Here is a 25,403-nt window from a genome sequence, read left to right as displayed (position 1 = left end):
GTTTGAAGATTATTGGATTGGGGAATGAACAGCCTATTCTGAATGATTCAGCAATTCCTCAATGGCTTTCAAAGCCTTTTACTTTAATGGCAGAGGCACTGCCTTCCTATCAGGCAGTGAAATAAACAGGTCTGCAGAGGAGGTAAAAATGACTTGCAGGACTGCACTGCTAATGTGGCTACTAGTAATACTTAAAATTTCTGCAACTGAGGGAGAATTACTTTTATTGTAAAGATACTGTTTTCACTGAATTCTTACTCTTGGGTCTTAGCTTCCTAGCATAAAACTGACTTAGATTTATGCTGACTGACTTAGATTTAAAACTGACTTTCTTTTATTTATCAAAGATTTTGAGCCATTTGAAGCATACGCAGTTCAGCCACACATTTGGACCAGTTTCTGGAGGTAACCAACTGCAACATCTTCTGAATTCTGCATGTAACACTTTTTGTTTGACCTATTGACAGCTGGGCTTTATTTGCACAGCACAGTATTCTGGGTGATTTGCTGCTAGGTGTGATTAGTTTGGCTGGTAGTATGAGCATTTCTACTGCATGTAACTCCATACCCGTGCAGCTGTCTTCAGTGTGTCTGGACTTGTGTATGTATTTAGAACTGTACCAGATCTTTATATTGAAACAGCCTAAGTAAGGTTCTTTTCCACTCAGTTGTGGGAGAACTCAAGGTACAGGAAAAGTATCAACCCTCAGATACCTTCCCCCTCACCCCCCTGCTCCTGTCCTCTGTAGTTGAGTTTCGCCTTGTGCTATAGAGCAATTTAGCCTGTAATCCACACCTTCATCAGGGTAGGTTAATCTGGGTTTCAAGCAAGTCCAAACCATGGTCAAAGGTCTTGAGTGTAAACAGTACAGACTCCACCAGTGAGTCTTTAAAAGTTGATTAAAAAAAAGTTTATGGTGCAATTTGCAACACATTGCCTCATTTTGAATGGGAAATTACACTGCTAGTTTCACTTCTTTTTACACTGCTGGTTTCATTTATTTTCTTTTGTTTCTTTTCCCTGTTCTGTTTATTAGTATCATCTGCTTATATAATCTTTTAGAAAAAAAGGCAAATTACAGGAAACTGTTGTTTATCTGAGTTATAATCTTAGTCTATTATGATGGTTTAAAAAAGTTAAAGTTATTAAAGAAGGAATTGTTGAATCTCAATGGCACAATTAGAAAAAACAGAGCATTTCCCAAAATACCATACCAGTCTTATAATAATATGTCTAAACAAGTCCAGTGACTTGGTACATATGTGTTTTGTGGTAGCAAAAAGGGATGGCTGGATCAAAGATGACATTTTCTTCATAGTGCTGTAAATTGATCTTGATTTTTTTCTCTCACTTTCTGATAGCAAGGATGGCCTGTACAGTACAGGGACTTGAAACTTTAATTATTATGGTTTTGCTTAGAGGTCACTTTTTGAAAAACACCCATAGACATTTGCAGAAACACTGGAAGTTTTGCTCAACAGACAGTACAAGAGCAAAAAGAATTGATAGGTAATGGCAGAACATCTGGTGGGAATTTACTGAGTACATGACAGTCAGTCATTCAAAGTATTATAATAGGCTAAATTAAATCACTATCAACAGTTGTCTGCTGAAGTTTTTTTGGGGTATCCATGAAGGAATGATCTGTATGCTTTCCCATCTACAAGCTAATGCCCTTTGGTTATTGATATTTACTTAATATTTCTCTGGACTTTCTTTTTACCTGTTGTGGCTAGGATTCAAGAAATCTCTATGGTTCATAGAGTTTATGAATATATTTGTACACGTGTTTTTCTGTAAGATTGGAGAATCTGAAATTGTGGAGGCTCTTTATGTTTTTTAATTTTGTAGGATACAAGACCAGTTGATATGCTATCCCCTGGGTGAGGAAACTATTAGCTCACAGTTCTGCTTCTGTCTTCAGTAGGTATTTGTCTTCAGATGGACTTCTGTTCTGTCATTTACGGTATTACATGTAGAATCTAAGGCGTTTCTTCAAATAACTAATTGGGATGTTAGAGGGAGCCACGGGATGTTTTAGAAGGGGGGCACTGAAGCACTGGCATTTTGTATCAAAATGAGTCTCTCCCAGGGGCCAGAGATCTTGAAGCACTTAGGGATTACAGCCTGTCTTGTCAGGGCACTGGGTCCTCAGAGGTAACCTTTGAAATAGCACAATTACAGGTGAACAGCTACACCTTTTCTGTTGTTTTTTCCCAGTTCAGACTTTACCTGATGTGGTAGATTTGAAACTGCTTTTCAACAATTCATTGATGCTATCTATTGGTATGGTTACTGAAAAGTTTCTGTCTTAACTCAGTAGGAGCTTGAAAGTTAATTTGGATAAAGTTATGATGTATATTGAATGTCTAATTTAAAGTTGTTTCTTGAGTAACTCCATTTAAAACATAAGAGCTTTCTGCTCCACTTTGGCTTAACCTACTTTGAAAGTTCTGTAGACATGCCCTGGGAGTTTGTCAGGAAAGAGAAGAAGGCTCCAGATAAACATTTATAAATTGACAGTTAAAAATTAAGGAACAACAGCGAGCATTGTTGGCTCCAAAGACTCTGGCTGGATATCCTACCCAACCTACAGGATTGGTTTGATGAAGAAAGACCAAATATTGTTGTGTCAAGGCAATAGTTCTTTAGAGGGAAAGAGACTGAAACATAAACAACCCTAAGGAAGGACCTGAGAAGTTAGGCTTATCTACCCAGGCCTAAGAACCTAGGTAGATAAGAAGTTAGGCTTAGCTACCATTAGAGATCAAAAGTTCAGGTAAGATGGACATGTGGACTGTTTTAAAATCCTAATTTTTTCTTTGAAAATCTTGTTTCTACTTTGCTCTTTTGTTTTGAAAGGGCTGTTTGGTCACTGTGTGTCTAATCAGACTCCCAAGGCAAAACATGCAGGATACTTGAACTCAGTCAGATTTGCAGGCTAAAAGTCATTGACATAAAGGATAACTTAGCATATGTCCTGGTCTAGGAGTGAGAGAATTGAAATATTCCAGCCTTAGATAGGCAACGCATGAGGTCTGTCACCTGAGAGGACAAAGATGCAGGACTCTCACAGCTGTCAAACAAATTGCATGGCTTCACCCAAATAATCAGTTCCCACTCCTTGTCGGATCTTTTCCACAGTCCTAAGACGGGTGGAGAAAAATCAAAATAGGAAAATTGTAAACATAAAACTGGGGATGAAGACTTGAGGATATAGTGCTTTGACACTATTTTTCAGTTCATTTTTTACAATAGATCAGATTTCAAGCTGCTTGTGTATCTTTAAGCTCTGATGCAACATTTTATTTCCATGGATCTCTCATCATAGATATTAAGTAAGAACCTTTCCCTAAGGAGCAGGCACTTATCATGGTACGAAAAGAAGAGTTATGTTACAATGCATGAGTTTATTTAAATGTTTTAGGATCTGGCTTAAGTTTCTGTTAGGTATTTCAGGCAAGGGTTAGGGAGTATGCACCTATTGAATCCATACCCGCTTACTGAGTTGTCACAAATATAAGACACCATAATTTTCAAGACTATATAAATAGGAACAGAAAGAAATAATGAGTGTCTAATCTAGTGGGGTCTATTGGCTTAAACATAAGATTGTGAAATTTGAACCAGGTCAGTATGAACATTCTAGGAATCCAGAATTGATTTATATGGAGAGCTAGTCCTATGGTTATGAATCAGCTTGGAATGTTTTCTAGCAATTCAAAGAAAAGCAAATTAAAGAGAGCTAAATGAAGTTTTATATTTCCTTGAGCCAGTTTATAAGAATGTTGTTAATAGTCTCTTTTGGAAGGATGTTTCATCAGTTCCACAGGAAATCTTGAAATTTATCTTACACAGTTAAGTATTTTGGTGACTTAAATCAGAATTGTTTGTGTATGTTGTGTCAGGTTTAATCCAAGTTTCTTCTGATGGCTTAGATAAGATTTTTCTTTTCTTTTTTAGCTGTAAATTATTCAGTCTAAGACCTGGTGATTCTCGAGCATATTTCTTTTAAGCCACAGATGCTCAACCCCAGCCGGTGGGCCAGATCCAGCCCACAGCACTGTCTCATCGGGTTGACGGGATTCCCCATAGGTCTGGAAATTTGGGGTGAGGTAGCCATGGCACAATTCCCCTGCTGTCATATTTCCAGTTCTGTGGGGAGAGCTTGGACCTGCACACTGCATCAGGCATCTGATCCTGGTGCATGGGGGGTGTGAGGTGGTGGTGCTGGGTGCCTGAGGCCCAAACCTGGCATACAGGGGCAGGATGGGGTGGTGCTAGAGCCCAGTCCCAGTGCATTGGAGCAGGAAGGGGTGATGTCAGGTGCCCAAGACATAATTCTGGTGGGGGGGGGCAGTGCTGGGACCCTGGGTCCTGTACAGCCTGTGAACCGGCCCTAGGCAACTCATCTGTCCTGCAGGGCCAAAAGTTTGGACACTGCTGTTTTAAGCAATAGAAGGGCTGACTTTAATTGTGTGCATTACAAGTAGCTACCCCATACTATGGCAAAAGTTCTGTGTTAATATACCTCAATTTGAAAATCAGTACCAAGATGCATTTCATTTTGACTGTACAATATTGTATGTGCAATATTTTATGTATTATTTTACATACATTATTCTATATGTCATATTTAATCATCCTCAGTCTTGCTATTTAAGTAGCTGAGGGAAGACCTAAAACTTAATAGATGGTTTGTTTTGGCTCCAGCTGAAATAAGAGCAACATTTTGCCCTAGCCCCAGGTGGCGAGTGAGAAAGGGAAGCATGGGGCAAGCTGTACTAGCTGAAGGCCTGTTGGGATCTTTTCAATCCCAGAAGCAACTTCAAGCAGGAAACTTAGAGAATGATTTTTGCTCTTTTTTGTGATACAGTGATTTAAAAGGAGCGTGTTAGGTAAAGAATCTGGTTTCAGATCCCCCTGTAAGGATGGCTGGGGGAGCACAGGAGAGAAACAATTTTATGTAAATTAATAAATCTATAAGAATATCTTTAGCTGTAGGTTCCTGAATCTAAAATCCGGTGTTCTTTTATAAGTAATAGATGGCTTGGCTTTAGATTGTATTACAGCTTGGCTAGCCAATACTGTGGTCAAAAGTTCATGCTAATATACCTCTGTTTGAAAATCAGTGCTTTGGTGAATTTCTTTCTGATTCTGTAATATTGTGCATGCAATATTTTATGTAGTATTTTACAAACATTACATATTATTTCTATATAAGAGTTGCATAGTAAGGAAATAATACAGTTGTTTATGTTGATTTCTTTTTGATTGGCCACTCTAATCCTTCTTGTCACAAAATGCACAGTTTCATTCGGATGTTCTGTCCTAAAAGATTTATAATTCTGTAAAGCAGGGGTGCTCAATCCTCAGCCTGCAGGCCAGATCTGGCTCATGGAGCCAGATCGTCTAGTCTGCAGGGCTCTCCAAGGGTATAGACATTTGGCGGCAGAGGAATGGTGGTAGCATTAAATGTTGTTTCTCTGCTCCTAAATTTCCAAAACTGTGGGGAGTCCTGTGGTTTGGGTAATGTGGCCCTGCTAGAGCCAAGTGCATAGGTCAGGCCAGCATGCAGCCAGCTCAGGGTGTGAGGGATTAGGTCAATGCTTAGGGTCGTGCCCATGGACTGATCCTGTGTGCTGACCCTGTGCCACTATTCTGGCCTGCAGGGTTGGAAAGTTGGGTGCTACTCTTGTAAAGAGATCCCTTCTAAATTTACGGTATTTAGTTGCAAACATTTTGATCATCTTGAAGACAAGCAAGGTTACAGAAGATCTTTTAAAAAGGCTCTTTTATGTACCCATTCTAGATAACAAGATAAACCTGCAAGGAAGTCACTTAATTTCCTGTTAGAGATCATTAAACTAGTCATTCATTAGTTTGTAATTGAGCATACCGCAGTTCTTCATTTTATGGATTTGTGTGCGTGTGTGCGTGCGTGTGTGCGTGCATATGTGTGTGTGTGTGTGTGTGTGTGTGTGTGTACAGACCCTGCCTCCTTCCACGTTTGTATATGCTTCAAGGTTTCAAGTTCTTCCTTTGTCAAAGCTGCAATAGCTGTGGAATGCTAGTTGGAGGTCCTGCAGTACTAATTCTATTCTGCACTGCAGGACCGGAGCAGTGCAGAATATTCCTCCTTGGAGGTGAATCCCATCCTTTGTAGGCCTTTCTTTTTAGCCTCAGGAGGTCTGCTAGATCCCTGGAGAGCCAGGGGGGCTGCTGTGCCATCTGGCTGCCTTTCCTCTGAGATGGAATAGAATTAGCTTGTGCATTGAGGATCGCTCCCTTGAGGAGCAACCACTCTTCCTGAACTCCCCTCCCCCTGGGGTTGTGGTCCCTTAGGTCCTCACTTACAAGCCTCCTGAGCTTGTCAAAGTCGGCTTTCCTGAAGTCAAGGGCTTCAGTGTTGCTGACTGACTTGCCAGCTTTATGGTGGATGGTGAAGGTGATCAACTCATGGTTGCTGTCACCCAGCTTCCCATCGATCACTAGGTCGCCGATTAGGTCATCCCCAGTAGCCAGTACCAGGTTGAGCAGCGCTTTGCCTCTCGTTGGCCCATAGACTTCTTGAGTCAGGTAGAGGTCATCCACGCACGATAGGAAGCTTTGCAACTGCTCGGATTTTGCTGAGTGATCTTCCCATGAGATGTCTGGGTAATTGAAGTCACCCATGACAACCATGGTCCTGGAGCAAGCGGCCTCAGCCAGTTCCCAGGCAAACTCCTGGTCAAACTCTTGACTTTGGGTGGGAGGTCTGTAGTAGACTCCCACCATTGTATCAGTGTTTTTTCACTTATGTTGTCCACCCTAGGGAGCTCTCTATGGTTCCTGGCAGATGTTACTTTTGTCCTGCTACAGAGTTTGTTAGTACAACAAAAATAAAATGCTGTGGGCAGCCAGGCATTCAAAGCCCCCTGGCTGGAGGGTGACAATGTCATGTTCTCTAGCCAGGGGGTGATAAAAGGCTGCTCTGTAGTTCCCCCAGCTCCAGGGGAGCCTGTCATTGAACAAGGCTTATGAGCCTTTTAGGCTAGGGACAGCCATTCAAAAGCCTGAGCCTGAATTGATTCAGTCTTTGCAGGTGAGTCTAACCTGGCTACGTTCATAGATTCATAGATTCAAAGATTCATAGAAGTTAGGGTCAGAAGGGACCTCAATAGATCATCGAGTCCAAACCCCTGCATAGGCAGGAAAGAGTGCTGGGTCTAGATGACCCCAGCTAGATGCTCATCTAACCTCCTCTTGAAGACCCCCAGGGTAGGGGAGAGCACCACCTCCCTTGGGAGCCCGTTCCAGACCCTGGCCACTCGAACTGTGAAGAAGTTCTTCCTAATTTCCAATCTAAATCTGCTCTCTGCTAGCTTGTGGCCATTATTTCTTGTAACCCCCGGGGGCGCCTTGGTGAATAAATACTCATCAATTCCCTTCTGTGCCCCTGTGATGAACTTATAGGCAGCCACAAGGTCGCCTCTCTACCTTCTCTTGTGGAGGCTGAAAAGATCCAGTTTCTCTAGTCTCTCCTCGTAGGGCTTGGTCTGCAGGCCCTTAACCATACGAGTGGCCCTTCTCTGGACCCTCTCCAGGTTATCCGCATCCCTCTTGAATTGCGGCGCCCAGAATTGCACGCAGTACTCCAACTGCAGTCTGACCAGCGCCTGATAGAGGGGGAAGTATCACCTCCTTGGACCTATTCGTCATGCATCTGCTGATGCACGATAAAGTGCCATTGGCTTTTTTGATGGCTTCATCACACTGCCGACTCATGTTCATCTTGGAGTCCACTAGGACTCCAAGATCCCTTTCCACTTCCATGCCACCCAGCAGGTCATTCCCTAGGCTGTAGGTGTGCTGGACATTCTTCCTCCCTAGGTGCAGCACTTTGCATTTCTCCTTGTTGAACTGCATTCTGTTGTTTTCTGCCCACTTGTTCAACCTGTCCAGATCTGCTTGCAGCTGTTCCCTGCCCTCCGGTGTGTCCACATCTCCCCATAGCTTTGTGTCATCTGCAAACTTGGACAAAGTACATTTCACTCCCTCGTCCAAGTCGCTGATGAAGACGTTAAAGAGTATTGGTCCAAGGACTGAGCCCTGCAGGACCCCACTGCCCACACCCTTCCAGGTCGAAACCGACCCATCCACCACGACTCTCTGGGTGCAACCCTCCAGCCAATTCGCCACCCACCGGACTGTGTAGTCATCCAAGTCACAGCCTCTTAACTTGTTCACCAGTATGGGGTGGGATACCGTATCGAAGGCCTTCCTGAAGTCTAAGTATACGACATCCACCCCTCCTCCTGTGTCGAGGCGTTTCGTAACCTGGTCATAAAAAGAAACTAGATTGGTCAGGCACGATCTGCCTGCCACGAACCCGTGCTGATTTCCCCTCAGCATAATTTGTCCTGCCAGGCTCTCACAAATGTGAGCCTTGATAATTTTTTCAAAGACTTTGCCAAGGATGGAGGTGAGACTGACAGGTCTATAGTTGCCCGGGTCCTCTTTCCTCCCCTTTTTGAAAATGGGGACCACATTGGCCCTTTTCCAGTCCTCCGGGACTTGGCCCATGCGCCACGAGCTTTCAAATATTCCAGCCAGTGTCTCTACAGTGATGTTGGCCAGTGCCTTCAGCACCCTCGGATGGAGCTCATCTGGGCCTGCCGACTTAAAGGCATCCAGTTCTTCCAAATGACTCTGCACCATTTCAGGGTCTACGCATGGAAGTCTGGCGCCTTGCTGCTACCTCTCTCCAACCCCAGTGAGAGACTTGTCGTGTCCCTCACTTAGGAACACTGAGGCAAAGAACTCGTTGAGGAGTTCAGCCTTGTCCCCCCTGTCTGTCACCAATTGCTTCTGCCCATTTAGCAGGGGTCCTATTCCTCCCTGGGCCTTCCTTTTACTCCCTATATATCTAAAAAACAATTTCTTGTTGTCTTTTACTTGGGTTGCCATCCTCAGCTCCATGGTAGCTTTGGCCTGTCTAACTGCCTCCCTACAAGCACGAGCAGAGGAGGTATATTCATCTTTGGTGATCTCTCCCTGTTTCCACTTTTTATGTGCTCCCCTTTTGTCCCTTAGGCTGCTCTGGATTTCTCTGGTCAGCCAGGGAAGCCTCCTGGCCCCTTTCCCTCTTTTGCCTCTCTCGGGGATCGTCTTGCTTTGTGCCTGAAGGATCGTTTCCTTAAGGCACAGCCACCCTTCTTGGGCTTCCATCTCTTCAAATCTCCTACTCTGGTTAAACCAGTTTGTAACTGTACAGACATGCCAGAAATGCAGGCACATGCCTGCAGTGGCTCAGGTTAGAAGCCAGAGGACGCTACAGCAGCCCTGCCTTCCCTTCTGCAGTGCTGAGCTGAGGGGGCATGGCCAGGCCTTGGCAGGGCATTCGCATTAGGGAGCCCCCCCTGCTTCTGATCAGCCCAGCAGGGAATTGATAACACAGTGTTTATCACCCCTAAGTCAGTGTTTATCACCCTATTCAGAAAATAACAAAGTGACATTACTAGCTACCTGTTGATTCTGCCTTTGTCCCATCTGCCACAGCACGGACCATAGCCAGCATGTGGCCTGGTAGCTAATGCTGAGAGGTGCCTGTGTAAGGCAGAGGGGATGGGGCAGTCTCTGCTTATCAGGAAGTAGGGGGTGGGGAGAGCAGGGGGAAGCCAAGCATTTGCTTGCAGTCTCTGCCGAGCTGTAGCCAGGGAGCAGAGGGGAGGGGTCATCTCTGCTGTGGAGCAGAGCCCTGCCCAGCCCAGCCCAGAGAGCATGCCAGGATGCTGGGGCAGTCTGGTGTAACTTAAACCAGCAAGGGGTCTGGGACAGACATCGCATAAACCAGTTTGACCCAAATCAGTTAAGTCTGATACTACATTCAACCAGGTTTTTCTCAGACCATTTTCAGCCATTTAAAAACTGGTTTATGTGCAAAGAACATCTGTTCTTTTACTGGTTTAAACCGGTTTCTGATCACTTAAACTGGTTTATGTGTAATGTCTGTCCCTTGCCTTAAAGTTCCTAACACTTTAATGGACTACCATTGTTCAAGCACCAGCAGCCTTTTAAAGTTCCTGGGTTGCAGGCAGCCCTTGCTACCAGGCAGGTAGTGGGCTGCCTAGGAGCACCCCACAGTGTTGGGGCTGATTGGGGTCTGTGTCCTGATCAGCCTCTGCCAGCTGCTTGAAAGTCAGTAAGGGTGAGGAGGCTCCCTGCCCAAGCTTAGAGAACTTTAAAGGACAGGTGTGTAGTCAGGCCTGGGAAGTGGCTTCTTTGTCCAGAGCTACGTGCTCACCCTTTAAAAGTCCAGGCACACTAGCAGGCCACTGGCAAGTATGCCTGGATTCTGGGCTACATAATTACTGCCATTTAAGCTTCTAAGCACACAGGTAACCTGAGACTGGGAAGTGACTCCTCCATCCTGGGCTGCACACATTCCCTTCTGTGCCAGAGCTAGTGGACTCCCTCTGCCAGATCCTACTGGTCAGCTAGTCAGCAGAATTAAGCAGGGCTCAGCTCCTGGGTCTGGGATAGTACTGTCCCCTGTCTGGTCTCTCGTTCTCAGGTCCTGTGCTGCAGGCACATTGGGACTTGTCAAGGATGTGCCTGCAGGCTGGAAGAGCAGAGAGTCCTGGTTTTCCTGCCCAGGCAGCCCTGCCAGCTGTAATCCTGTTCAGATTGCTGCTGCTTGGCACATAGGACAAGGCAACCGGCAAGACTTTTTGTCAACTTATTGCTGGTTAGGCTGTCAATGAGTCAGCTGCATGGGGAGGTGGGGGAGAGGGAACGTACTGTGGGATAGCAGAGGGTCTCAGTATTGCCAGACATTGAAATGAGTGCATGATGCATACCCACCACAAAGAAGTTCCACACTGAATGAGTAACTTCATTGAGGTGGGTTTGTCCTTTTTATTATATGATAAATTGCTTCATCATCTTTCATGTTATCATTTATGCAAATGTTATTGTTTCATGCAAAACGTGCATGAATTGTGCAATAAATGTAACTTCTGCCTTTGATCCTCTTGAGCAAGGGAATCAATTGTATGGCCCATGGGCAGATCTGGCCTGTAGAGCTGCTTCATCCAGCTTGCCAGCCTACTGGCTGGCTAAAGGAAGTTGGCTATTCCTTGTTTGTTTGCTTTTTAAGTGAGGGAGAGGATGTTTTCATGTTGGATGGGAGCGAGGAAAGTTACCAAATCAATTGCTTTAAACAAAGGCAACCCAAATACAAAAGAAACAGTAAAATAATTGTAATTTAACAGAATCCAGTATAATTGATCTAGATAGACTATATTAAAAAAATTTTACCATGTCATTGCTTTATACGTAGATTAATTTCCTGTTCCAGGTGGTAGACTGAGTTCCACTAGAACCGTACGTTTTTGCTCACGTCCATAGTTTCCTTGCAAATCAAGAGCTAGTGCCTAATATGATGCATTCTCTATCTCAAACCTATTTGGGAATTGAGATTTCATTTCTTTACAACAAAACACATCTATTTCTTTAAATTACTTCAACTTGTACATTAGGAATTCATTACCTTTAATGGTAGAACAGAACTTAGACTTGAATAATGAATTAAAGAATATATTTTTATATCAAAATAGCAGTTTGCAATTGGGTACTAGGGTTACAGAGTATGTTTGTTGCCTCTGGTGTTTGTTTTAAAATTCTCCAAGTGCCAGTTTTGTCTAGTTCTCAGCATCATCTCATGCATATTTGCTATAACTACATACCAGAAGAGCTTATTTCCTTAATTTTGGCTGCACTGATATACTTGCAGAGACTTGCTGGCATTTGTAAGTTCTAAGATCTGTTGTTGGGCCTGTCACATATTTGTTTATATCCCTTGTATTAAATTTGACTTCCTCATCCCAAATAATGGTAGAATTGCCAAGATTCTCAGGAGGTAAATGGGGAGTAAATATTTTATCCATATTTAGACATGTCCTTATTGAGGCAGTATTCTAACAACAAATTTCTCTAGAAGTAGCTGTTGAATGCATGGCACAAGGTATAGTGTATAACAATCTTTTTGAGAAATCATTCATTTGAGTGTCAGTAAACCATTAATACTACATTTAAACTCAGAAATGCTTTAAAAGTATTTTAATAATATGTGTGCTGGGCACTGTTTTATTCAATATTTTCATCAATGACATGGGAATAATGGTGCACAGTGAAATCGCAAAATTTGCAGATGATACCAAATTAACTAACTGTTACAATCCAGGAGAGAGACTTTGGAGTCAGTGTAGGTAGTTCCTTAAAAAAATCAACTCAGTGTGCAGTGACCAAAAAATCCAATAAAATGCTGGGCCTCATTAATAAGGAAATTGAAAACAAAATGGAAAATGGGGTCATGCCATTATACAAATCCATGGTGGTCTCACATCTTGAATGCTGTGTGCAGTTCTGGTTCCTGCATCTCAAAAAGGATGTAGTACAATTAGGAAAGGTACAGAGGAGGACAACTGAAATGACAAGGTGCCCGGACAGTTGCCATACCAGGAGAGACTAGGATTCTTTCAAAAGAGACTAGGATTCTTCAGTTTGGAAAGGAGAAGGCTGAAGGGGTGGGGGTGGGGTGGGGGGTTACAATAGAGGTCTATAAAATCATGGAGTGTGTGGACTAGAACTAGGGGGGCACCCGCTGAAATGAGTAGGTGACAGGTTTAAAGCTAACAAGAGAAAGTACTTTATTATACACATTACCTTGTAGAATTCATTGCCGCAGGAGGTGGTGGAAGCAGATAGCACAGCCAGATTCAAACAGGGACTGGATGCATTCCTGGATGATAGATCTATTAATGGTGATGGAACAGAATGGTTGGAGATATTTTATGTGGCATCTCTAACCCAATAAATGGTTGATGCTAGGGAGAGTACTGAACAGGGGATAGATCACTGTAGAGATACCTGGTTCAGTGCTTTGCTTATATAGCATCCACTTTTGCCACTAACAGGATACTAAGCTAGATAGACCATTGGTCTGACTGAGTATGACACTTTTTCTGTAATTAATTTAAAGACCTATTTTCATATTATCATGGTTAGCTATTTATTTCAACCAAAGCTATCCACAGTACTTGAGATTATATAAAGACTGGATACTTTTTGGAACATATTGTAATTAAAATGCTTAATATAAGCTAGAATTTTCTATTTTCTTGAGCAAGGAAATTGTGAAAACTAACATGAATTGGGAAATTATTTTCAATTCATATAACCAAAGAAACATTAAACATCCGCAGTGTTTGCATAGTGTGAAACTCTGTAAGGGGTTTAAAAGAAAATCAAAGGTGAGAATCATCTTGCTGAAAGCTCATGTGATCAAGCAATATTAGTTACTTATGACAGTCAGAACCCTGTATTGTATATCCAAAAGAGAAGGTATTGTCTTGTGTCTGTATTGTTTAAAAATATAATGCTGGTTGACTTTGAATGGAGAAAAAGAAGGTATTCTTGTATTTAATTTTGTTGGTGTTGGATAGAACTAAAATACTTTCATTTTAGTTCCCTGTGGTGAAGGATAGATGATTGGCTTGCATGTCACTGAAATCCAGTATCCCCTGTGCTTTTTCCCATTGTTAAATTTTTCCCAAGGTGAGCCATAATACAATTAAGGCAAATATAACACTGTATGTCTTGTTTCTGTCAAGATACTTTCAGATATGGTGCTGATTTTGGCCTCAAATTGAAAGAAATATGGTGCTAATATCTAAGAAAGTTCATGATTTGTTTATCTAAGAATTTAACTAAAATCTTTTAATCTTTCAATCCATGGATTGAAAAACAGGAATGGAGAGAGAATGACCACTAATTTTCAAAAGTCCCTTTTGGACCACAGAGATACATTGATGGGGGTGGTGTTGACTATGTCTCATTGATCAGCAGTCACCTTTAAACCCATAAAAGTACTTAAAAGAAAAAAAATCATGAGGAAGAGGAATGATTTCCCATATTCTAATGTGTGTATTATAGATGCATAGGAAAATACTTTGTGGATTAATAATTTTAGATTAAAGGTACATACTAGAGGTATGTCTCATATTTCATTCTTAATTAATATTTTATATCCTGATAAGACACTAGGGTGTGTGTTATAGGCCAATAATGACATGTCTTGTGAATTATTAACTGCTGAAGCGTGTCATTCTATCATATACACACCCAGTGATGTCTTATTACTTAAGTATGCTGTGTTGTTTAAATTAATGCTTTAAAAGGAAAGATTATCATATTGTAACTTGGGTAATATAGCGAGCATAGTATATCATTGACTTGTAAATTAAGTTACCTGTTATGGGTTACATTTTACTTCATTGCAAAAGCAAAATTACATTTGTAGTTTTAATTAGTTTTGGTATTTGGAGTGACAGAGGTGGAGCAAGGGTTATTAAAACCTATTGTTTTAAAAAGCCCATTAATGTCTTCAGATTTTTATTTTTCCTAAATCTGCCAGCAGATAATATAATCCTTAAAACGTTAAGTAAAGCTAAAATATGATTCCTGACACTGAAAGGAAAGATTATGAATTGGGCTGAGTTCAGTAGTCTTATAACTTGATTTAATAAGAATGACCCTGATTTGATTGAATGATGAGTCTGCTTTAATAAAAAATAACTTGACTTTTCTCTTGCTAGTAGCAGTTTTTTATACCAGTGGAAGCTTTATAAATTTATTTGTTTACTCCATTGTAAGAGATGGCCACCTATAAGTTTATAAGGGTTGTTCACAAGGATCTGGGGGAACGTTTGTTCACCAGAGCGCCCCAAAGGATGACAAGGTCGAATGGATGACAAGGTCCTGCAAGACCATTTCAGGCTGGACATAAGGAAGAACTTTTTTACTGTCCGACCCCCAAGGTCTGGAATAGCCTACCGCCAGAGGCTCTTCCAGACCTTCCGAGGTCCCTTCTAGCCCTAATGTTTATGAAGTCTATGAAGAGGAGGATAAAGCCAATTTCTTTATTTATTTTCTTGCTGCCAACCTTCCGGTATAGAAAAGGTTTCTTATCGAATCAAAGTAGCAACTCTTCTACAAGACTGATTTTATTTCATATTTCAGAAAAATGCAGAAACCTAACTTTAGAGTTATGTTAATATAAATTAAAAGTTGAATTAGTTCAAAATTTTTAGGAGTCTCTGAAAGATGGAAAGCAGTATAGGCCAAGATTGTCCTACGAAGAAAACTATAGTATGACCTATTATTTTAAATTATGATTTTTAATAGGCAAGGAGCTTAGTGTACAGTTTGTATAAACTAGAAGTTAGAATCTAAGTATTTAGTTAGAATCTAAGCCTTCGTTATTTTGGCTTATCTGCATTACTCTTGCCAATACTTTATTAATTTTGAGGTTACTTCAAATACACTGATCATGAGATGGGAAATTCTTCCCTTCTAAATTTTAAATGTTACAAATAAATATCCCAGAATATATAAAAAAAAAAAAAGAAAGAAAGAAAACACCAAACATGATCAGGTTATGAGTATGGTTTGGATCTGATGTATCAATTTTCGTAAGAATTGAGAATACTATACTAGCAAACAGAAAACCAAGTTTTATCACTACTTTTTCTGTAGACCAGGATAATACTGATTTTTTTAAAATCTCTTTTAAGACAAAATTTAAAGTCTTTGCCTTTTTACTTAAAATACTGCTTCTTCAAAAGTTAAAATATCCCAGAAGTCTTGTGACTATAAACCAAGTTCAGCACAAGCCTAATTCACAGTAAGTTTTGAGAAGTTTCAAATAATTTTTTTTAAGCAGTGGTGCTTGAGATTTTTTGCAAATCAAAATTGTAATAAGTAGTTTCATATCATACAGCACTTAAAATGTAATCCTTGTACTTCACCTGTGAGATGGGTGTGTCTAGAAGTCTGTTTTGTGAGAGAAGAATGATATAGAGACGTTCGTTGCTTTTACAAATTTTGGGGGAATGGCTGAGAATAGGTACTGAGTTCCTGATCTGGTTTGTCTCCTGCTCACTTTGTTAGATAATATTGTAGTTTTTGCATGTGCATTAATAGGTTTATTGTCAGTTATGTTCTTATCTTCGTGATTAAAAGTCAGAACAATGCTTTTAATAACCTCACTCGTTTCTCAAGTCTTGCATAAAAATGAGCTACATTTTATGTATTATCATGGTCATTAAAATATTTAAATAAACAACAATGCATTCTTAGTAATATAGCATAGCAGTCATGGTAAAAATATCACTACTAAGATTGTGTATGAAAATATTTGGCTAGTTCATCTTCAAACAGGGTATATTTTGAATTGGGCATATTAAAAGCCTGAAGGAAGGAATGTAGAACACTTGCTCCAAAGCTAGGGACACACATTTTATGCAATGTCTGTCCCAGACCCCTTCCTGGTTTAAGTGAAACCAGACTCCCCTAGCATACCGGCATTCTCTCTGCTGCTGGGCTGAGCTTGTCTGGGCTCTCTGCTGTAACCTGTAACGATTGAATCAATTCAGGCTTTTTGAATGTTTGTCCCTAGCCCAACTGTCTTAAAAACTTTTCTATTCACAAACCATAGTTTTCTGTGGCCACTGACGTATGTTCATTTGAAGGCACGAAGGAATCTGATTTCCGATCCCAGTGATTGCACCTCCTGCCATAGTATACATGAATAGCAGGAAATGTGATTGTGGGCTCAAGCATCAGATCCCAAGTGTTCCCTACTTCTCAGTACAGGGGATGTTCAGGATTATGATCCCAGGCTCCTCCTGCACTGGTAAGTTGAAAGCCAGGTGCCTGACAATCAGATGATAATTAGTTGTTTCCAGGGACTGTACCAGGACCAGTTGAAACCCCAGTGCTATCCTGGAGTCAGCTGACATTCAGCTGATCACTGGCCAGTGGAGACTGCACTGGGACTGGTTTCAGGTTAGTGCAGTTGTGGAGGCAGCCAGGAATCACTTGACCCCACTGGGGTTGGTTGGAGAGACTGGTATGTTCCTAACCCTGCCACAATTCAATTTAAGATGGGATGGAAACGAGCTACAAAAGTATTACACGTTTTTGTGTATATCTTCCCTTTTTGTGGCACCATGAGTGTGTGGCTGGTTTACTGCTTAAGACACGATTAACAGACTAATCATGTCTTGAGTGTAATGTCTGCCAGGGGCATATCTTTAGTATACTTATACTCTTTTAATAATGTGCCTGGATGAAACGATATGGTACTACATGTGATGATTTATTTTTGTAGTAAAACTCTTAATTCCAACTCTAGTTTTCATATGTAGCCAAGGTTAATATAATGTTAATATGAAGTTACGTGAGCAAAACCAACCGAACAAAGAAGTCAGAGATGTATTTTCCTCCTGAACTGGAAATCTGTGTGGACATGGACATTTTTGGTTAGATTCCTAATGATTAAAAAAAAATGTCACTGTTCATATACTAAGCTTCCAAATACTTCAACAATTTTGAAAGGTTCTAACCAAACGGAAGTGGTTTTTCCATTGAAACATTTTAGATAAAACAATTACTCTTTTGAATAGACCAAGGGCATGTTAAGATTTTAATTTTACAATGTTAAATGCATATTAACTTCTGCATAAGAAGGAATGCATGTTCATTCTATCTTTGTTTGTGCATGATAGCTCTGAACGTGTTAAAAGTTAATTGGGGGTCAGTTTATTCATTAGGCTTCTGTATTAGTTACAAAAAATTCAAAATGACCATGAACTGTAATCAAATATTTTACATTCTTACGAAGTGTTGGAGCTCCAGATCCAATGAGGATAGTATAATAGTGTCATAGTACTTAGGGTCAGAAGAGACATAAATAGATCATCTGGTCCGTCTCCCTGCCCCAAGCAGGAACGGGTGCTGGGGTCATATCACCCCAGCCAAATATCTGTCCAGCCTCCTATTGAAGACCCCCAAGGTAGGAGAGAGCACCATTGGGAGCCCATTCCAGAGCCTGGCTGCCCTAACTGTAAGGTAGTGTCCAGCCTGAACCTTCTCTCTAACAATTTGTGGTCGTTATTCCTAGTAACCCCAGGTGGTGCCCGGGGGAACAGAGCCTCCCCCAATTCCCGCTAGTCCCCCCTCGTGAGTTTGTAAGCAGCCACCAGATCCCCACTCAGCCTTCTCGTGTGGAGGCTGAATAGGTTCAGGCCCTTTAGCCTCTCTTCATAAGGCTTGCCCCGCTGCCCCCTGACCACGCGAGTGGCCCTCCTCTGGACACATCCCTCAATGCTAGCCATATCCCTCTTGAAGTGCGGCGCCCAGAACCGGACGCAGTACTCCGACTGCGGCCTGACCGGTGCCACATAGAGGGGAAGGATCACCTCCCTGGACCTGCTTGTGATGCATCTGTAGATGCACGACAAGGTGCAGTTAGCCTTACTGACCACTTCCTCACATTGGCGGCTCATGTTCATCCTGGAGTCAACAATGACTCCAAGATCCCTTTCAGCCACTGTGTTGACAAGAAGGGTGTTCCCCAGCCTATAGGTGTGTTTCTGGTTCTTTCTCCCTAGATGCAGCACCTTGCACTTGTCTGCGTTGAATTACATCCTATTCTCATCCACCCACATCTGCAATTTGTCTAGCTCTAGCTGGAGTCTGTCCCTCCCCTTCAGCGTGCCCACCTCACCCCACAACTTGGTGTTGTCAGTGAATTTGGACAGTGTGCATTCCACACCCACATCCAGATCGCTGATAAAGATGTTGAACAGTGCAGGCCCCAGAACCGAGCTCTGGGGGACTCCACTGGCCACATCCCTCCAGGTCGAAAATGGCCCGTCCACCACCACTCTCTGGGTACGACCATCTAGCCAATTTGCCACCAATATGACTGTGTAGGCATCCATGCCACAGTCGCCAAGTTTAAGAGAATGTGGTGGGAAACCGTGTCAAAGGCCTTCTTAAAGTCCAGGAAGACGACATCCACCTCGACACCCTCGTCCAGGGACTTTGTGACCTGATCATAAAAAGAAACAAGGATAGCCAGGCAGGACCTGCCCTCAGTGAACCCATGTTGGTTGCCCCTGAGCATTACCTCCCCTCCTGGGCCCTTGCAGATGTGCTCCTTGATAATTTTCTCAAAGGTCTTCCCAAGGACCAAGGTAAGACTGACTGGCCTATAATTGCCAGGGTTCTCCTTTCTCCCCTTCTTGATTCTTTACAAATAAAATAGATCAGTATCTTACATTCAGCTAAAACTTTGTCATTGTCCATAAAGTGTGGCATCCTAAGAGACAGTCTGGGTGAAACAACTGGCACCAGAAGTTCCCGGTGCCACATTCCCTGGACACGCTGTATTCCCATAAGGCAAGGGTTTTCAACTTTTTTTAGTAAGTGTATTCCCGGTGGCTGGATGCAGGGAGGGATGGTGGGGGGGGTGACACATGGCCGTATGCAGAGCAGTGGCAGTGCAGGGTGGTGGGTGGCAGTGGCAGCTGCCATGTGCAAGCTTCCTCCCCGCCTTGCATCTGGCCGGCTGGGCTGTGCTTGTGTCGCCCACAGGGGGGTGCTGCTGCCCTTGCCCCACCCCAGCCCTGCTCCTGGAAGGCTGCAGCACAGGGTGGTGGGTGGCAGCACTTTGTCTCCACCTGCCTGCGCATACCCCCTAGGGCCTTCCCAAGTACCCCTGGGCAGGGTGCATATACCCTCAGTTGACAACCCCTGCTATCTAAGTATTTAACTCTGTCATGCAGTTGGCCATGACTCTGGAAAAATCTTTTTTTCTATGTTCAGCTTTCCAGAGACAAAGTACATGTTGTATGTGAGAAAATATGCTATTTGGCGATTTCTTTTGGGATAAAAGAGTAACGTAAAATGTATTTTTAAGTACCTTTATGACTGGCAATAAGGCATTCCATGCATTTTTTTTTTTGTGGATAAGTTAATGCTGTTGTATCTGAATTGATTAATAGAGTCTCTCTCCCCCCCCTCCCGCCCCCCCGTTAGTCAGTTACTACTTGGCTTCATAAATATTTTTATGAGTATTGGTTTTACTGAAATTGAGCACCTGAATACAACCATTGACACATTCATTCCAGGATCTGGAATAGGCAGATGAGCAGTTTATCTTAAATTAGAAGACTGTAGGTTGCTATTGCATTGTACTGCTTTGTGGTATCAGAGCCAGCAATAGCACTGAGCAGAAGGCCATCTGGAATAATTTGTAGATTTACACTTGTGTACATTTATTCCCAGTCCTTTCAAGGTTAATTCTATACCTGGTATGCAAAGTTGACCCAGGATACGGTTTAGCCAGTGCACAGGGCTGCTCACTAGTGTAAATAGGCTGTGTGTCTGGGCCTTAAGAGAAAGAGAATGTTTTTCTTCTTAAAATTTTATTCTTGAATTTAGATTACACTTGGTCACTTGTCCTTTATTTCACTAATGCTTATTTCCAAGATTTTGGTTGGTTTTTCCTCTACTAAAAATGTTACTTTCACATTTAAGCTGTTTTCTCTGGAAATGGTTAAGTTTAAAAACCAGACATCAAAACATAGAAATGTCAAGGCTTCAAAATCAACTTTTGCATCTTTATACTTAACAAAGGTATACTTTTTACATTTTTGATGTAAGCTGAAAAGTTACTTTAGCAAAATATTGAATCTTTAATGACACTTTTTAGACTGCTGGCCCTAAGGTGCTAGTCATGGTTTTTTAGTTGCACATTTTGTATAGCGTGTCATTCAAGTATTTGTGCATTTAATGTTTTCCCTGGTGTACTTTTGTCTGCTGAAAGAAAAGTAACATTGAAGTGTTCTTTGTTTTCTGAGCTGAATTTCTTAATATTCTTTGCTAAACAGCTGTACTCTTTTTTAACATCAGTTATGTTAAGAAGCCATGAGTTTGTCTTCCATTTGCTAAAAGTGCTGACACTGGTAGTGAAGTATCAAGAAGCATCTCACTTTAACATTTTAGTTTTGTTCTGTTCCAGGAGCCTTAGCTACAGGCCTGCAAGTTGCTAAACTTAGATGTTGTATAAAGAATATAATGCCTTAAATATTTTCAAGACTACCACTTTTCACAGTGATGTACTAAGTAGGGCTGTGTGACGCTTTGGTCGTTGATTCAATTCAGTGGAGATTTGGCCTGATTCAGTGGCCAAATCTCCAAATCTGAATTGAATCAGGAGACCCTGTAATCTCTCCAAACCAAATCGGAACCCTCCAAATCGATTCAGAGAGATTTGGAAAGATTTGACAATTCGGACATAGACACAGCTTTAAATGATTTTTCTACATACCTCAAGGTACCAGACAGTTTATGAATGCTGAGATGGTGGGGTGGATGGAGCGTCCCACAGGAGCTTGGGGGGGTGGGTCCCCAGCGCACTTGGCAGTAAACGCGGAAGTAGACCAGAAGCACTTCCGGTCCACTTCTGGGTCTGCCGGGGAGCACACTGGGCCCCCCCCCTTTCCTCCTGGCTCAGTGGCTGGTGCCTCCTGGGTCTGGGGGGGCACCTGGGGTCCCTCCACAAGTGATTGCTGAGCTGGGGGGGCACAAGGGGGCCCCCTGCATGTTCCCCGGCAGACCTGGAAGTGGACTGGAAGTACTTCCGGTCCACTTCTGTGTTTGTCATCAAGCGCATGGGGGGTGGTCTCCCCACGCTCCTATGGGATGCCCCATCTGTCCCACCATCGCAGCATTCACGACCCTCGCCTGGTACCTTGAGTTACGTAGAAAAAACATTTAAAATTGTGTCTATGGCCGAATTACTGATTCTCCAAATCTTCATTGAATCTTCGGATTCAGATTCAGCCGAATCAAATCGGGACAGAAATCTGAATCAATTAATTGAATCACTGTCCCTGATTCAGGCCAAATGAGAATCAAATACGGCCCATTGCGCACACCCCTAGTACCCAAGTATCATCATTGTTATTGGATGATACTGTACTTAACTGCTGAAATATGTGTGGAGTTTTTTTTAATGCAGGGAAACTTTATTGCTTTAAAGTGGGATGTATGAGGGATAGTAATATAGACATTTTAAACACTTATGTATTAGAGAGCATATTTCTTCTAACAGTATAATCAGCTTAACCTCCACTCCACACCACAGGTAGATATCTGGTTTTGAATTATGTGTGTGCTTAAAGTGTTATGGCATATAGAAAAATATTCTTAGTAAATATTCTTAGTAACCTTCGACCTATGGGAATCTCAGTCTTGAATGTTAGTTTTGCCTTGTTTGGATGCACAGTAATTTACAACAATCACTCTTTATTTTGATATTACTGCCTCTGCATAGTTTCTAAGAATAATCTATAAGCTTCTTATTGGATATGGTGACTTTTAGACTTCTAAGGAAATACAAGCAGTTTACTGTTTTTGTATTTGGACTTTTCTTGTGTTGTTTTGTTTTACCACTGTTGTGTTGATGCTAGTTTACTATTAAGATGTTTGCATCGTTTTATTCCCTATGGTCTTTCATAGAACATAGCATATATTTAAAATTGATTTAAAATTTAGGGTTTTATTACTAGATTTCACAAATAGGTTTGATTAGTTCTCAGGCATAGTTTCAGAATACAGAAATACGAATGTGGTGGTAATAGAAGTCTTTTATTTTTTCATCTTATTTGGACAAACTTAGAAAATATTTCCACCTGGAGATCGTATATATCACATATGAAAATGGTGAATTTATAGCAAATAATATATTCAGGGTTATTTAATTCCTTTAAATCATTTAAATGCTTTAACTTGATTTTTTTTAAAGCTACATTTTTATTTGGAAGTGTTTCTGTCCTGTCAGGTAACTAGTGTGTAAATTGGTAAAGCCAAAAAATCTTTCCCTTTTTAGTACTTTTGGAGGGGTGGGATATCATCTGAAAGAGTGTGTGTTTTACTGAGTGAAATATCTCCATGATTCTTAGTCGTATTGATCCAATCATGCATTAGGATATATTCGAGAGAATACCTGGCCTTTCATAGTGTTGGCTCCCATTCTCACATCCTGCACAAACAGCCCTCCATTATCAAAAGTGAAAGACGGTAAAAGGTAAGAAAAGTGCATGGATTCCTGAATAGTAATCTTATTTTGCGATTCCTTTCATTTCTGTGTATACCCAGGAGCTGAGGAAACTGAATGTAAAGCACAATTGAAATATAGCTGTCTTCAACAGAAAAGCCCAGATAGATCAGTCATGCAAAATGAGAATTTAGTCTTCATAAGCATTCCCTCCAATTCATGAGAAATTTGCAGTGGTAAAAACTAAAGTTAGCAGTTTAGTTGTATTCATATTTGTTTTACTTTCAGCTCCCCCTGCTGGAAAGGTGCAGTAATGCCACCTAGTCCTTATTACCTGTTTCATTAAAAGAATGTTCCCCATCTCTTCTTGAGAAGAACTCCCTCAAATTTAGTTGTCTTTTTAGTTTCTTTCTTCGCTTTCCTCTTTATATGCTTGAAATGAGGGAACTTTTTGAAACTCAGCTGGGGAAGTTCTAATGCAGAAGTGTCATCAGCTAATTTCACTGGGGCTCTGCAAGTGGCTGCTCATGCAGATCCCAATATAGAATTTGAAGTTTAGATGGCAAAACTGTCTGTAAACAACCTAATTTAATGCTGTTCCTTTCCAGCAGTTTAAGTATAAACTATACCTGCAAGTTGTATTGATAGTCTTTTTGAGATTCCAGGCAAGTCAGTCGAGTTTGCCATGTTCACCAGAGCCTCTTTAACAGGGGAAGAAAGCAAAGAATTTAAGTTTCGTTACAATAAATGTTAACTATATAAGATGAAGTTCTAAACATATCTTCCAACTTTTTCCATAGCATTCAATGATAACTTTCTTCCTGTTGAACACATTGTTTATTCTGTAATTTATGTTCTTTGTTTTCCTGTCTACCTTTAAAAATAACTTTTTTTTGGCTGTAGCCAACCAAGTTGCATATTCATGGATGGTATGAATGGGTTAACTTGGCAAAGCCATTGTATTTAGATTAAAAGATAAAAAGAAGCTGCAAACATGATACAAGCCCTAGAATCAATGTAGCCTGCTCCAAACAGTGGAATATTTACCTCTTGACAAATAAGAAGTAATTTTCCCATACTTTCAAATGCCTACCTTTTAAATGCAGAACCTTCTTGTTTCTCAGGATTTCAAATGCACCCCTTACTTGTTTGTGTGCAGTTGTGATGCAGTTTTCTTCAAGTGTTTTCTTCAGTTTTCTTCAATCTTATAATAGCAGCACTTTATCTTATGATTTGTATCTCTGTGGAAAGTGACTACACAGTTGAGTATTGTAGGGGAAAACCATGCATGACATGCAAATTCATGAAGCAGTCCATATTTGTGCTCACTTTGGCAGCACATATACTAAAACTTCTCATGCTTGAGATTTGCCTTTATGTCCATATATGCCCTTGGCATTAATTTTTCTGTGCCTTAATTTAAGGACTATGTAAACAAGGGATAACCTCCAGTTAATCTAATCTTGATTGTCTAAATAAAGAAATAAAAGTGGTAGAAAAAAATCAAAAGCCTCCTATTGCAAATTCTAGTGTTGTGGTTAGTTTGAAAAAGGCCTGGGCTGGAGATGTATATTATTCATGTGACTGGGAGTCCGGAATCCTAAATTCTAATCCTGGCTTTCCCACTGAGGTTCTATGTCATCTTTGGGAAATTGTTGTAGTTTTCTGTGTTCCCAGTGGTCAAATGGAATTAGTATTTATCCATCTATCCTATAATAGTGTTCCAAAAACTTTTTTGTTAACGTCTATATGGCAATTGAATATATAAAGCTTTGTGACCATGTTACATGTAACGTGTAAATGCCTGGTGACAAATCTCATAATAACAGCACTTTATTTTAAGATTTGCATCTCTGTGGAAAGTGACTACACAGTTGAGTATTGTAAGGGAAAACCATGCATGACATGCAAATTCATGAAGCAGTCCATATTTGTGCTCGCTTCGGCAGCACATATACTAAAACTTACATTGTAAGTTTTAAGCTTGAATTTCCTCATAATGTATTGTCTGTAAAATGCAGCACAAATGTTTTTAAACAAAAGTGAACCATGTGTGTACTTGTTTACTAGCCTGTTTTTAGGTTTAGGGTGGTTTGAAGTAATACAGATAAGTGAAAAATGTTTAAGTTTGCCCAAAACTTATTACTGTCTTATACAACATGACAAATTATTGAAACTTGCTATGTTAAAAACAAAAACAGTATTTATATTTTTAACTCTTGTAATCGTAATATATTCTGTAAAAAGTTGGAAGGGTGTAAGGAGTATGGGTCAAGTCACCTGACTCCCCTGCCGCATTGCTCCTCCCCCCCATTTGCACTCCTATCACTGCTTGACCTGCTGCAGCAGTAGAGGGGTGGATGCATTTAAGATGAGTCTCCAATATTTAGATTTGAATACCTGGAAAATGATAACACATTTATGAGTTTTCCATTTCATCTTGAATTT

General features: G+C 41.1%; 1 protein-coding gene across 3 annotated transcripts in view; it reads left to right on the top strand.

The window, feature by feature from the left end:
• The window catches only part of SBF2 (SET binding factor 2), a 487,110-nt gene that overhangs the window by 105,695 nt on the left and 356,012 nt on the right, over nucleotides 1-25,403 (top strand). The window lies entirely within an intron of this gene.

This window comes from Alligator mississippiensis, chromosome 2 (assembly GCF_030867095.1).
Source record: "Alligator mississippiensis isolate rAllMis1 chromosome 2, rAllMis1, whole genome shotgun sequence".
Lineage (NCBI taxonomy): Eukaryota > Metazoa > Chordata > Crocodylia > Alligatoridae > Alligator > Alligator mississippiensis.
This window is presented reverse-complemented; position numbering and strand designations above follow the sequence as displayed.